We start from the raw sequence: 15,805 nt of genomic DNA on the forward strand, positions 1-15,805 counted from the left end.
CCAAATCCTTTAATGTCACCTAAGGGATAGTTCTCGGAGCATGGCCAAGTCAGGGCATTTTTCATTTCTCTGGACGTTAGGCCAGAGATAAAATTGAGAGGATGGGACTATAAAAGTGGTTCTCAACAAGCGAGGCCTATCAAAATTTCTTGGGAAGCTTTTTAAAAACGTAGATACCCTTGCCCCACCCCAGACCTATGAAATAAGCGGCACAGATTTTAATAAGCTGGGCTCCACAAATATCCAAATAGAGAAAGCATGAGACGTAGAATTTTCATCTACAGGGCCCGAATCAATGTTTGATTCCTCAACAGGCAATAATCATAGACATAGGTCACCTGCAAGGCAGAGGCATCTCCCCCCAGTGCTGGTTGTTCTCTGCCCTCTCACTACCCAGTCCCATTCCCAGCCCTTCTTTCCCCTGCCCCTGGAGGCTGACCTCTATGGCTATGACCTGGGCTCACTTGCCCTCTGGCTCCTGATTGCGTTTGGCTAACAAGAGTCAGAGGCAGATCTGAAGGTGGAAGGAGGGCATGATTGGGGATTCTCCCACCCCCACCTGCACCACCAGCTTGCTGGGCTGCGCTCAAGTTCTGACAGTGGCTGTGCTCCTCCATGGCCACAGCTCTAGGCCCAGAGAGGGCGACTTCTTCCTGTCGTTGGTCTTCAGGTAGGTGCCTCTTCGGTCCCGGCTGGTTTCTTTAACCCACCCACATCTCTGCCAAGAGTCATGACATTCTCTTCTGTTAAATTCTTGAGGATGCCAGAGCCCTGACTGCTACAGTCACCAACAAAGCAGAGGTACCGCCCCCTTCCCAAAAAGAAAGAGCTTATGGCATTTCATGTCTATGGGTAAGAGTTCTTGTTTGTTTCAAAATTTTTATTTTACTGTTTAGTGCTTCTATGTTGAATTACGTATTGCAGGGAGCAGAAAGGGGGATAGGGCTGCCTGAAATCAGGCATTCCTTCCTCTCTGTACCCAAAATGACCTGTTAGCATGGCCTTTTCCTCATAGCTTTGTAATTCTTTTCTTTACTTGTCTGTCTCCCTGATAAGAATGTGAGTCCATTCATTCGTTCATTCATCCAGCAAATGTTTACTGTGCACCAACTATGTGCTATCTACCATGTTAGATGTGGGGATTTAAACATGGCAGTAAGAGATAGGCTCTGTCTTCGTGGGGCACACAGTTCAGTTCAGGCAGGCAAGGAAACAATTATCATGAGTGCAGCAATTGAAATAATTGAGATATAAACTTATGTTTCTGGTGACATCAGAAGGACGTCAGAATCGTTCATTATACCTGGAGGAGTTGAGGAAGCTGGGGCTAACTCCAAAAGGATGAGTTGGTCTTTACTGAGTAAACACCAGTGGAAATAATGTTCTGGGCAGAGGGAATTGTGTGTGCCCATAGGAGCACAAGAGACACGCTGAATTCAGGGAAATGCCTGCAGTACTGGCATGAGCTGGAAAGTGAAAAGAGTGAACCTGTAGAAGTAAGCATGATCCAGGTCAGAGGGGATCTGAATGTTCTGGCTAAGGAGTTTGGGCTTGATCTATCGATGACAGTAAGCTATTATTCCCTAGCTTCTCTGATTGTTCCCAGATCTCATGCGCCAGATACACGTATAATGTGTAAAATGATGATCAACCATCATTCTGGGCTAGCCTCACTTTCTCCAATGGCGCTTCATCTAACCCAGTAGCTCCTCCATCTCTGACCCCCGTGGTTTTGCCACAGGATGCCTTGTTCTCATCTGGTTTGCTCCATTTGGCATTGTAATCCAGCTCTAAATTGTTTACCTTATTCTTGTGAGATCAGAAAAGATCGGGCGCGTTCAGGGTGGTATGGCCGTAGACAATTGTTTACCTTGTTCCTGACCCATTGCTGGATCCCAGCTAATTTCTCCATGTTTGTTCCAGGCCCCCAGAACACTTTTAAACAACTCTCAGAGCCACCCCACCATATCCCATCCCACCCCTGCCCCACCTGTAAATCTGGGGAGGAAAATCAGACATTAGTGAAGAGGTATTCAAGAGGGTGTGGCAAGTTCAGATATTCTGATAATAATGTGGGGAAGTTGGTGAGTTCTTAGGAGCAAGCTGAATGTGTGTCAGCCAAACTGAGGTGTTTGGGAGGACCTGGACACAAATCTGGGGCTCAGGACCAAGGTGAAGACAGGGATATAGATTTGGAATTCATAGCCATACTGAGGCTATGTGGGTGAAATTAACCAGGGAAAGGTCTTGAGGGAATAGAGAAGAGGGGCCAGACCCCTGGGGGATATGATATTTAAGAGGGAGAAAAAAAAAGGAGAACCGGGAAGGAAACACACAGATAAATAGATATATCTGGCTGTATCCAAATATACCCAGGGTGAAGTACACTCACAAGGAAAGAGACAGACACACCCAGAGAAGTATATGCTTACACAGATGATCTGCAGTCTCTGTGCTTGGTTGCCTCCTTCTAGAACAGATGACAGATGGTGGTTCTGCTTCCCCATTATAGTAGGTCAGAAGCTTTGAAGACAGAGGACAATGACCCATCTCCATTCCTGACTGTGTGCTCCATCAGCTCATGGTCTGGGTGAGGTTCAACTCCCCCAACCCCAGCCCAGGACATTCCTACAGGTCCCTCTCTGCTTACAGGAGTCAGCCTAGGAATACGAATTCTGAGTATCACCCATCCTCTGAAGACATCCATTCCAGAATGCCTCTGTCAGAGGGCCTGGCAGGTGAGCCCTGGAGTGCCTGACGTAGCCTGTGATACAAGGTCTGCTCCTGGAGCCTTTAGGAAAGAGACAAAGATTTTAGCAGAACTCTTTCCAGACACTCAGGGCTAAATTTTAGTGCTCTCTTGAGATAGTATGTGGGTCAGTGTCCCTAAGGACATTCTAGGCTCTTTGGTTGACTTCTGGGCTTGTAGCCAGACACACCTGGGTTTTTACTCCTCTTTCCTTTCCTTTGTCTACTGACAGGGGCATCAGGGGGCCTTGAGACCCAAGTGGATTTCTCTGACTAGAAAACTACTAAACCAAGGGTCTCCTAATGGGGTTCAATACCAGAGATGCCCCAGGCGGGATCCCTGATTTCAATGCGCTGTGTGGGAGTAGATGACCTCTAATGCCCAAGCTTTTAGAGTCCCTGGCTCTGTGAAGTCCAAGTGTTTGAGTCAGTCATCATGTGGGGGTCACTCAGGTTCAGCTGTCTCACCAACCTCAGGCCCACTCCATCTTCCCTTTTCATCCAAACCCAAACTCTTTGGGTTGTGCTTTTGAGTTGTTCCTTCCTCAGTGCTGGGATGTTAATATGAGGAAGTAGAAACAAGAAAGGAAAACTATCTGGGGTTTGGGCAAAAGGATGGTTTTGGAGGGGAAACAAACAAACAAACAAACAAACCCTAGATGATCCCACTCATCAAGGACCCTGCATGACTAATTATCTCCTTAACAACACCAGTGCCTGAAGACCAGTCTTGGGGTAACAGGCCAGAGCCCACACCCTCCTGTCTCTTCCTCTGAAAGACCCCATCTTTTACTTATTTATTTATTTATTTATTTATTTATTTATTTATTTATTTGAGAGAGAGAGAGAGCACAAGAGGGGGGAGCGGGAGAGGGAGAAGCAGACTCCCTGCCGAGTAGGGAGCCCGATGCGGGACTTGATCCGGGGACTCCAGGACCATGACCTGAGCCGAAGGCAGTCCCTTAACCAACTGACCCACCCAGGCGCCCACCCCATCTTTGGCCCCTGCCAAGGCCCTTCTTCTAGTTGTCTCACTCAGATACGACCATTCATTCGTGTAGCGGGTACTTATTAACCACTTGTAATGGGCCAGGCTGTATCTGGGACACAGATATGAAGCAAACACACCTTCCCTGTCCTCATGGAGCCCACAGTCTAGTGGGAATGGCCAACGCAACGACCATGGCCTCAGCTTCCCACCTCCGTCCTGTCTCCTCTCCTCAGATCTCCCAAGACCAGAAAATTAGGCAGGGACCATGAGAACTGGCTGGACCTTCTCCAGGACATTCCTCCCTGACGGGACAGTGAGGCTGAGGCGCCTTTGCAGGGGCCAGGAGAATTATACGTGTCACCTCAGTCCTGTCCAAACCCTTCCCTATTCCAGCTTGGCTTCCTGCCTCCCATCCGGAGAAGAGAGGGCTTTGGGAGCATGATGTGCTCAAATATTACAATAGGGTTTAAACTGCAAAAGAGAAAGAGCTAGAATTGTGACCATACCCCTTGCCCGGCCCCCAGCTGTAATGGCTGCCCGCTTAGCCAGGCTCAGAAGGGGAGGGATGCTGAGCAGTTCTCCCATCCCTGAAAAAATGGCCCCTTCTTCTTCGTTACCACCACACACACACACACACACACACACACACACACACACACTCCGCAATAATATCCAAAACTCCACTGTGCCGAGAAGTGTTATGAGTGATCTCTACTTGCTGCAGGATGAGTCAAGGAAACAGGCTCACGCTATAGAAAGAAGATTGCATTAAAATCAGCGGTACCGCATTTTAGGATTTCCAGAACAAGTCTAATTTAAGAAAAAAGGACAGTGAACAGGGGTTGCCAATTTTTTTTAAGGATTTTATTTGAGAGAGAGAGAGAGAACACGAGCAGGGGGAAGGGCAGAGGGAGAGGGAGAAGCAGACTCCCGGCTGAGCAGCGCCCCTCCCTTCCGCACCCTCCCCCAGCCCCGTGGGATCATGACCTGAGCCGAAGGCAGTCGATTAACCGACTGAGCCACCCAGGCACCCCGCCAATTTTTTATTTTGCCACATAAAGACTAAAAAAGGGAAAGCAATCAACTACCATCACCATCACTTTGTAAAGGTAAAAAAACATTTTTAACCCTAAAAACGAAAAACGGTCTCAGAATTGAGGCCAATCCTGTAAATAGACTGGAACCTAGCACAGAGTTGTATGACCTTGATTTTTCCCATTTCTTCTAGGCCAGCAGCAGGCATGGGGCCCTGTGAAGAACGAGACACGCAGAGAGCGCGCTGGCTCTCACAGGCCCGCGGCTCCAGGTTAGAGTCCCAGCACCACCACTTTCTCTTGGGTGCAGGATTGAATCTTTCCGAGTCTCAGTTTCCTTTGTGGAGTAGTTCCCTCAGAGAGTTTTTGGTGGGAGTTTCATGAGAAAAGTACGGAAGGCGCCTACACATAAATGCGCCGATGCTGAACTAAGCGCTCCGTAGAGAATGCTCACCTTCCTCTCGGAGTGGGCGTTAGTCTGCCTGGAATGAGTTAGGCACGGTCTCTTCTGCAGACGAGTGGGACTTAACCTTCACAAACTTCCAAGTGCATCAGAGTCCCTTGGGAAGCTTGTTGAACCTCCAGCTGACCGAACTTCACCCAGGAGTTCTGCCTCAGTCGCTTTAGGGTGGGGCTCTGGCATCCGTGTTTTAACAAGCTCCCCCCACAAAGGATTCGTATGCATGCTGAAGTTTGAGAACCTTTGTACTGGATACAAGCATACAAATCAGTAACTAGCCACAGGGACTTGTGATGAAAAGGGCACCAAAGAAAGGGTAGCCGAAGGGTAACCAGATGTCTGGAGAGGCTTCTCAGGACTGGGGGCATCAGACAGCTTGAAGAGCAGGCCAGGTTTACCAGGCAGAGCAGTGTGGACGTGTGGAAAGACATCAAAGTGGGACAGAGTGTGAGTAGGTATGTCCGGAGCATAGGGTGCCAGGGCAAGTGGTGGGACATGAAGCGGGAGGTGGTTTGCTTTGGACACTGGATTGCAGTGGGCCCACATGGCTAAGGAGTCAGACTGATGACCAAATGCAACAAGACGAAACCAGAGAGGCAGACAAACCATAAGAGACTCCTAATCATAGGAAACAAACTGAGGGTTGCTGGAGGGGAGGGGGGTAGAAGGATGGGGTAACTGGGTGATGGACATTAAGGAGGGCATGTATTGTAATGAGCACTGGATATTATATGTAAGACTGATGAATCACAGACCTGTACCCCTGAAACAAATAATACATTATATGTTAATTAATTGAATTTTAATTACATATATTCAATTAATATATTCAATTATAAAGTTCAATTAATATATAGTATTAATATATCAATTGAATAATTCAATTATGTGTGTGTATATATAAATATAGATATATAAATATATATATAAATATATAATCATTCAGTTGGAAGAGATCTAAAAAAAAAAACTGATGACTAAGTCCATGCGGAGCCAGGAAGATTTGCAGATGGGGCGAACAAACAGATTTTCACTGTCGAAAGCTCACTTTTGACGGCAACTGATTTGGAGAGTGGGATGGCACAGTCAGTACTGGGGGCAAGGAGAACAATTAGGAAGCTGTTGCAGTCATCCAGGAGGAAGCTGGGAAAGATTCGATCTGGAGGAATGGCAGCAGAGGGTGGAGAGATGATTTTTCTGTAGTTCTTTCCTACTTCGGGATTCTGCCATCCCAGTGTGGTGTTTTAAAAAGCTTAGGGAAAAAAATTTGTCTATGAGGCTATTAAAAAGAACATTTTTCCTTGTGAAAGTAACACATATTCATTATGAAAAATTTGGAAAATATGGACATGTGTAAATAATAGAATAGGAATCACCTAGCATGCTACAGTCCGGAGAGAATTATAGTTGAATGTTTTGGTATATTTCCTTCCAATTGCTTTACATGCATGTTTCAAGTTTTAAAATCTAAATTCACCACAATTTAATTTTCCCACATTGTTGAATATGTACATTGTTTTGCTATTATAAATAATGCTGCAATGAACATATTCCATATAATCTTTGTCTACATCTTTGATTATTTTCTTAGCAAACATTCTTGGAAGTAGGATGATTAGACCAAAGGGAATTATTATACTCATGATTCACAAATTGCTCTCCAGATAAATCGCCGAAAAGAGTTTCTGCTTTTGTGACAGCTATAAAGAACATTAGTTCCTCTGTTAAATAAACATGTAAATTCTTTACTGAAGCATGACATAAAGATCACATTTCTGTTTCAATAAATTTCCTGGAAGCTCTACTTTTGGGATTAATAACAACAGATGTTTTCTAGTGTTTGCCGTATGCCAGGCACTGTGCTAGGTGTTGTGCTTGTATTTTCTTTTTTAATTCTCACAATACCTTTGTGATATAGGCCCTATTATTGTTCCATTTTACAGATGGGGCACTTGAGGCTCAGAGAGGCTAAGGGACTTGACCTACCGCACATATAAGGAAACAGGTAATGATTAACCCCCCAAAATTCTTTAATTGGACTTGGCCAGAAGTTATATCTGAAGCCAGAAGTCACAAGCCTTAGTTCCCCAATTATTGAGGAGTCTTGCATAAGACTGTTGACACAGGTGTTTGGAGATAACGTATCAGCGGGCCTTGTATCATGGATAATGAATCGAGAATATTTACATACAGGTTACCATAAAATTTATGTTAAATCTGTATTTATTTATATCCTGTCATTATAAAGTTTTAAAGTTTGTGGACTAAGAATATCAAATGACTTCCTTATAATAGGACAGGTTGGTTTTAATGGTTTCAAGGATTGCTGACCAACAACCTTGAGGCCATAAATATATTCACAGGAAACTTTTGTTTGTGTTGTGAAATTGTGTTGTTTAAGATTATGTGTTTATCAGGGCGCCTGGGTGGCTCAATTGTTCAGCGTCTGCCTTCGGCTCAGGTCATGATCCCAGGATCCTGGGATCGAGCCCCGCATCGGGCTCCCTGCCCGGCGGGAAGCCTGCTTCTCCCTCTCCCACTCCCCCTGCTTGTGTTCCCTCTCTAGCTGTCTCTCTCTCTCTCTGTCAAACAAATAAATAAAATCTTAAAAAAAAAAAAGATTATGTGTTTATCATAAAACATTGAAGTCACCTACCCACTTGTAAAAATTATCTCCCTATGACTTTCTGGACTTGATTATGTAACTTTACTGATAAAGGTCACCTAGCTTGTTTGTCGGAAGCACCACAACCACTGCCTTTGCTATCTGTCCTTTTGGTGGCTATATCCATTAGCTCTTTCCTAGATGTCATTTCAATTTATAATCGTGTGCGTAACTAATTGGATTTGATTATCTTCCCCCCCAGTTGGATTAGGAGCCCCATAAGAGATGAGCCCATGCCGGTTTCTGGTCATTTTATCACCAGTGTTTAAAGCAGAGTCGGGCACATAGTAGGTTCTCCTGACGACTTGCTGAATAAGCGAGTGACTGTCTGAGTCTACCTGCCATTCAGCCTGCAAGGGCCCCCAGGGAGGGAGGAGAACTAGAAATGGTAAAGAGGGAGAAGCGGAAGGACTGGATATTGTGGCCAGAGGGAAAAAGCCCACTAGTAACGAGGCACTTGTCGACAAGAATGGAGAAGATTGTACAGTAAAGTAGTGGTTCTCAAACAGTGTTCCTGCAGGACCTCAGTGGTTCCTTAATGTTCTGTGAGCTGGCCTGAAAGTGGCTTTGTACCACTAAAATAAAATAAACCTAGGCTTGTTCTCAATTTTAGTCTTCTCCATCTTCGTTATTTCATGTATTTTTCTTAAATTTTAATTCCTGCTATTATCCATACAAAGGCCTCCTGTATTGTGGCACATTATGTAACATATGGTTCAGTTAAAAATTAATACATTGATACTTTAGAGAGCCCACAAATAACAAGCTGACGGTCTGTTTGAAAATACCTGGGGAAGGGGCACCAGGGTGGCTCGGTTGATCCAACTCTTGGTTTGGGCTCAGGTCGTGATCTCAGGGTTATGAGATCGAGCTTCTGCCCCAACCCCCACATCGGGCTCCATGCTCAGTACGGAGTCTCCTTGGGATTCTCTCTCTCTCTCTGCCCCACCCCCCCACACACACTGTCTCTCAAAAAAAAAAAAAAACTTAAGAAAGAAAATAGCTGAGGAAGAGGGTTGCAGATGGAAAGATGTGTTTTGAGGTGGTTGGGGCAGGGAGACCCCAAAGGAAAGGACACCTTAGGACTGTGTTGTAGGGGCGCCCAAATATAATGTTGGCCCAGGAATGATGCATCTGACCAGAGAAGTGTCCGTTCTTTTGGTGACCACATTGTCCCAACTGCTTGGACTGAGCTTATAGTTAACTAAATCCAAAATTTTTTCCTCCATCCCCTGACTTTGCAATTTTTTAGATCAAATTCAGGGATTGGCACTTTTCCTATTACGTTTAATCTCTGTTAGATTCCTGCCCATGAAAGCTTTGTGGATTTAGATTCTGGCAATAAGTTCCATAGGTCCTGTCCATCCCCTCTGCTATGGGCTGGATTGTGCCCCTCTCCAAATTCATATACTGAAGCCCTAACCCTCAGTGTGATGAGGCCTTTGGGAGGTAATTAGGGTTAGGTGAGGTCATGAGGGTAAGGCTCTTGTGATGGGATTAGTGCCTTCATAAGAAGAGACACCAGAGAGCTTGCTCTCTCTCTCTCTCTCTTTCTATGTTGAGGACACACCTGGAAGACAACAGTCTGCAAGCCAGGAAGAGGGTACTCACCAGAACCCAACCATACTGGCACCCTCTGCTTACAACCTCTCACCCAGTTGCTGACAAGCTTCAGTTCTTAGCTGGACTTCCAGGCTCCAGAACTGTGAAAAAAGAAATGTCTATTGTTTAAGTGACCCAACCTATGATATTTAGTTATAGCAACTTAAGCTAAATGAAGACACCCTCTTCATCCAAGTATTTCATTACTCCATTGTCCTCAACTGTCACCTTTTTTATCATCTAGTTGCATCACCAGGTTACATGGTTACTCAACTTCCAGATGCCCTTGCTCTTGCTTCACAAGCTGCCCTAGGTCCCACCTGGCCTCTGTCTGCTGCCCGCCGCCCCCCGCCAACAAAATTGAATGCACCCTACTCTGGGTCCCTCCGTCTTCCATAAATCAAGTTATGAAAGGCAGAGAGAGACACTATCATTTAGCAAATCAAATAAAAACATAGGCTTTGAGGTCAGAATGTTGGGGTTCATGTTCTAATTGTACCATCTGTTAACTACCTGACCTTAGGCAAGTAATACAACCCACCGGTGCCTCAGCTCATCTGTAAAACGAGGTGATTACATGAGTTAATGTCTCTATACTACTTGGAACAGTGTCTATTACATAACAAGGACTCAACGATGAATACTCTGTCTCACGTACGGTGCCGAGTGCTTCATATGTTACATCTTATGTAATCTTTAGATCAACCCTGTGAAGTAGGAATTACCATCTCCTTTTACAGATAAGTGGCACCCCTCGTCACTCTATCATTTACCCTATTTTATTGTCTTCACAACACCTACTACCATCCCCATGTAACATTATATATTAGTTTTCCTGTTTATTGTCTGTCTTTCCAACAACCCTCCACATCTGCTAGAAGGAAAGCTCTTAGAGATAAGGGACTTTGTTTTGTTCACCACATAATTCTATGCCTGGAAACTCTCAGTAAATATTTTTAAATAAACACGTGATTGAATGAATGAATGAACCGATGAATGAATGAATGAAAATAAGGAGCTCAGGTACAGAGAGGCAAAGTTGCTAGGCTAAGATCACACAGCAAGTAACCGGTAGAGCCCGGATTTGATATCGGGTCTAGAGGGTTCTAAAAATCCATACTTTCTCTACTGTTGCTTCCCAGAACAGCAGAAATGAGCACAGTGGAGGAGGAAGCTGGGGGAAGGGGGTTAGATAGCATTCAGCTCCTTAAGCCAGAGCTTCCCCTCTCTCCTCCCAGTGGTAAAGTCACACAGCACACCCACATCGAAGGTGATTTCTGGACCTGCAAGCCTGCTCCACCTTGCAGGTGTGACTGGAATGTATGGGAACCGTACAGGATCTCACAAAGTAGAGAGAGAAAATGGCAAGCTATAGGAATGGCCCCCGTCTAGGTGTCCAGAGGCCGAGGCTCCAGTCCAGGCTTAGCAAGTCAACTCACCACTGTTTGTCATTTGTGCCGATGGCATGATTTTATTGACACAAATAAGTAAACAAACTCATAAAAAGGGAAACCTACTTTAGGACCAATTAATTGTCAGAAAGGCTGCCTTCATGTTAATTGTGCCTAAATTTTAAAATGCTGCATTTGGCAGGAATTCTCCAAAATTTAAGTGGAAAACATTATGCTTAACGGTCAACTAATTCAGCTCCCCTGAGTACACTTGGGAGTGCATTTTTTGGAAGAAACATAAAATAATCTTTTCTGATAATTATACCAAAGCACGGGTCTAATAAAAAAAAAAAAAAGTATTTTATGGTTAAAGTAACTGGTTGGTAATATTTTCACTCAACATGTTGGATATTCTCTTTTAAACTTTATATGCACAATAGTGGTTTTCAGCACTTGTGTTGAACTTTAGTTTCTTCCCCTGCAAAATGGGGTTGATAATTCCTACCTCACACATAGGTTGAGAAATTCACATAGAATAACATCTGTTGAACACTTGGAAGGGAACATGATACACAGTAAGCTTTCAACAAATGGTACTTATATTAGTTATCTATTTCTGCTTAATTATCCCTAAACTTAGCAGCTTAAAAAAATAGACATTCATTATCTCACAGTTTCTAGGGATCAGAAATCCAGAAGTGGCTTTAGCAGAGGTAAGTCTGGGTCAGGGTCTCTCCTGAGGTTCTAGGCAAGATGTCAGCTGGTGGCCTGAGACAACAGTCACCACAAAACTCAAATGGAGCTGAAGAATCTGCTTCCAACCTCTCACCCAGTTGCTGACAAGCTTCAGTTCTTAGCTGGACAGAGGCTTCCTCGTCTTGCCACATGGGCCCCTCCATAGGGCTGCTCACAACATAGAAGTTTGCTTCCCCAGAGTGACAGATCCAAGAAAGAGAGGGAGAGTGGACACCCCAGAGGGAAGCCTAACTCATTTATAACCTAATCTCAGAAGCAACATAGCTTCACTTCTGTCATATGCTGCCCCCTGCCCCCCCAGGACAATGTGGAAGGAAACTACACAAGGGTGTGAATATCAGGAGGCAAAAGTCATGAGAGCCAAAGTGGACACTGGCTACTTACCGTATTTATTATTACTATTATTTCTTCGTCTGGCTAAAATTCAGTTTCCTGGACCCACCTCTAGAGCTTCCCATTTAGTAGCACTGAAGTAGCCTCAAAAAGCCAGATAATTTTGATCCTGGTAGTCTGCAGACAGTGATGAATTCTCCAGTAGAGAGACTTAAGCGCACGTTCAGAGTGTCAACAAATAAGGGAAGCAGAAATATGAGAAAAGAATTTCATGTTTGGTATTTAAAAGATCAAAGTCATCACAGTGAGAATAGTCAGAACTTTGCTGGACTTCCATACCTTTTTATTTCTTAATCACACATGTGGTAGGAGGTGGAGTCCACGTTTTTCAATGTTTAGGGCCCTGTCTGGAGTACACTTTTTGAGAACCATTGTTCCCATTCTAAATTCTATCTCCTGGACTTAAACTTCTCTTTGTTTCCCTCCCTTAGCACTGCCCTTACTTCAGGCCCCTCTGCCTTTCTTTTCTGGCTACTGTTAATCTTCTAGCTTGAGTGGCTAAGCTGACCACAAGTTCTTTGTGAAATTTAAAAAGTGATGTGCAAGACTTGAAGTAAATTGTAATTGAAGTAGAGTACCAAGGTGAAAAGAGGTTTCAGGCCCCACCCTGTACTGGCCTTGTTCACCTTCAGTTTGTATGAATGTTTTCTTACCCTCCAGCTGCCCAAGAAGGAGCCAGTGGGTGGGGTCCACCCACAGCAGCTCCCTGAGTTCTGAGATGGTGAGCATTTCCCCAGCTCACACCAAGGGAGGCCAGGCCAGGCATCCTGAAAACCAAAGGTTTTTTCCAGGCAGCTTGCTACTGCCTTGATGATTCACTCCAACCTCAGGGGCTGGACATATTTCTTTTCCCATCTTACTTTTTGGATACTTTTCCTTCTACTTCTTGGTCTGACTTTGATATTCTTTGTTTTTTCAAACTTTTTTATTTTAAATTTCTAAGGTAATACCTGTTTGTGGTTAAAATAATAATAATAATAATAATAATAATAATAATAATAATAATAATAAAAAGTAAAACCTGCAGAGTACACAGTAAGTTTCCTTCCCATCCTGGACCCCCTGCCTCCCTCCCCAAGGAGAACCACTGTGGATGGTTTCTTGGATATCCTCTCAAACATGTTCAATGAATTTATAAATAGGTCTCATCCCTCCCCTCTCTATTACACACAAATTGGAAAAAATTACATATAATGGTCTGCATCTTGTTTTATTCCCCTGGCAAAATATCCTGGAACTCTTTCCTCATCCACATGTATACACCATTCACCAGCAGACCTACAGCATTCATTAAATGGTTGCCCAGCATTCTGTTACCTGGACATGTTATCGCTCGTTAGTCAGGTCCCTTTGGGTGGATATTTAGGCCGTTTGTTGGTTTTGGTTTTGGTTAGTACAAAAATGAACATCTTCACATGAGCAAATCTGGTTTGAAAAATCCCTAAGAGTTAAATCATTGGTTAAAGGCAGCATGCATTTTTAGTTTTGATTATTAATCCAAAGACGACGCACCAGTCTCCTCACACTGTCCTCACACTTTCACAACACTGAGTGTTATTAATCCTTCTACTGATATTTTTATTTTTGCCAATGTGAGAGGTGGAAAATATTTTATATTAAGTTTATTCATTTAATTATGAACAGGGATTGAGCCTCTTTTCATGTTTATTAGTCACGTGTAAGCTGTTGTTCTTTTTCTGTGAGCTGTCTGTTACTTTTTTTTTTAAAGATTTTATTTGTTTGACAGAGAGAGATAGTGAGAGCAGGAACACAAGCAGGGGGAGTGGGAGAGGGAGAAGCAGGCTTCCCGCTGAGCAGGGCTCGATGCGGGGCTCGATGCGGGGCTCGATGCGGGGCTCGATGCGGGGCTCGATGCGGGGCTCGATGCGGGGCTCGATCCCAGGACCCTGGGACCATGATCCGAAGGCAGGCGCCTAACGACTGAGCCACCCAGGCGCCCCTGTTACTTCTTTTGTGGTTTGATTTGAGGTGCACAGCGTTCCCAAGGCCCTGCCCTACGCCTGCTCTCCACCCACCACCAGTCCCTCCCCATGCCCTGCCCGGTCCTCTACTGCCGCCTAATGGCAGGGGTTGGATTTACCACAGGCCCTCACAGATGCTCTAACTGCCTATTCCTCCCTGGGGCCTAACTCCCTGTTGGAATCATGCCCTCGGCACCCGGGATTCTGGTTTAGCAAATAAAAATGCAGGACCTCTAGTTAAATATGAATTTCATATATACGACAAATAACTTTTTGGTTGCTACATACTTATACTAAAAAATTATGCATGATTCTTCTGAAATCCAAATTTAACTAGGTGTTGGGTAATTTATCAGGCAACCCTATTCCAAGGCTTCCTTCTGGGTCCCCATCGTCACCATGCCTTACCTCCTTTATTCTCAGTAAGTTCTATTGTGCTACATTCCAACCCAGCAGTTTTCAAAATTATGGTTGCAGTGTTACGTAAATCACTGTGGTTAAGACCTTGACTCTGGATTTGAATCCTGGCTCCAGCCACTAACAAGGTGTGAAATCCTGTGAAAGGAACATCCTCTCTGGTGCTCCTGTTTCCTCATTGGGAGAATAAGAATAATAAGAGTATTCTCCTCATTGGATTGCTTTGATGATTTCTAACATTAAAGCTACCATTTATTAAGTGCTTTACATGTGTCAGTTCCTATTATTATTATTAGAGTAAAAAAAAACCCCACAGCAATTATAAAGATATTAAGACACATGGAAGTTGAATACTATGGAGGCGTCCAGAAGAGTTGAGGGGGGTTTTCCACCAAGAAGTATGGAAAGGGGTGGGATAAAAGACTACTTTTATTAAAAATGAGTTTTTTAGGAGTGCCTGTGTAGCTCTCCCAGTTAAACATCTGCCTTCGGCTCAGGTCATGATCCCAGGGACCTGGAATCCAGCCTCACATCACATCGGGCCCCTTCTCAGTGGGGATCCTGCTTCTCCCTCTGCCCCTCCCCCTTCTTATGCTCTCCCTCTCTCTCTCTCAAATAAATAAATAAAATCTTAAAAAAAAATAAGTTTTGGGGGCACCTGGGTGGCTCAGTCAGTTAAGCGTCTGCCTTCGGCTCAGGTTATGATCTCTGAGTCCTGGGAGTGAGCCCCTCATTGCCCCATATCGGGTTCCCTGCTCAGTGGGGAGCCTGCTTCTCCCTCTCCCTCTGCCACTCCGCCCTGTTGTGCTCTCTCTCTCTCTCTCTCTCTCACTCTATCTTAAATGGATAAATAAAATCTTTTTTAAAAATAAGTTTTTTGTTTAACATTTATTTAGAGAGAGAGAGAGAGAGGAGAGGAGGGGCAGAGGAGAGAATCTCAAGCTGACTCCCCGCTGAGCTGGGGTTGGGGGGACCCTGATGCGGGGTTCAGTCTCACGACCCATGAGATCATGACCTGAGCTGAAACCAAGAGTTGACGCTTAACCAACTGAGCCACCCAGGTGCCCTTCCAAATTTTTCTTAAGTTTTTTTTAGGCATGAGGGCCCAGACCTCTGACTGCATTTTCAGTGACCTTTATTCTGCTCTCTTCAGGGTTTCAGCTTCCCTTGTAATAACAAAGTCGATGCAGCCAGGCCAGGCCCTCCTATTAGCACACTTAACCATCCAGAGCAGTCTTCTTTCCCTGCCATCACACTAAAGGCCTGCACTAAGAGAATGCCAGGGCCTGACTCCAGGGCTAATTATGACTTTCGTGGGCCCTAAACACTTCTGCCTTCATGGACCCCTTCCTCCATAAAAGTTAAA

The sequence above is a fragment of the Leptonychotes weddellii genome, chromosome 11, assembly GCF_054177405.1.
Source record: "Leptonychotes weddellii isolate Sample4059 chromosome 11, ASM5417740v2, whole genome shotgun sequence".
Taxonomy (NCBI): domain Eukaryota; kingdom Metazoa; phylum Chordata; class Mammalia; order Carnivora; family Phocidae; genus Leptonychotes; species Leptonychotes weddellii.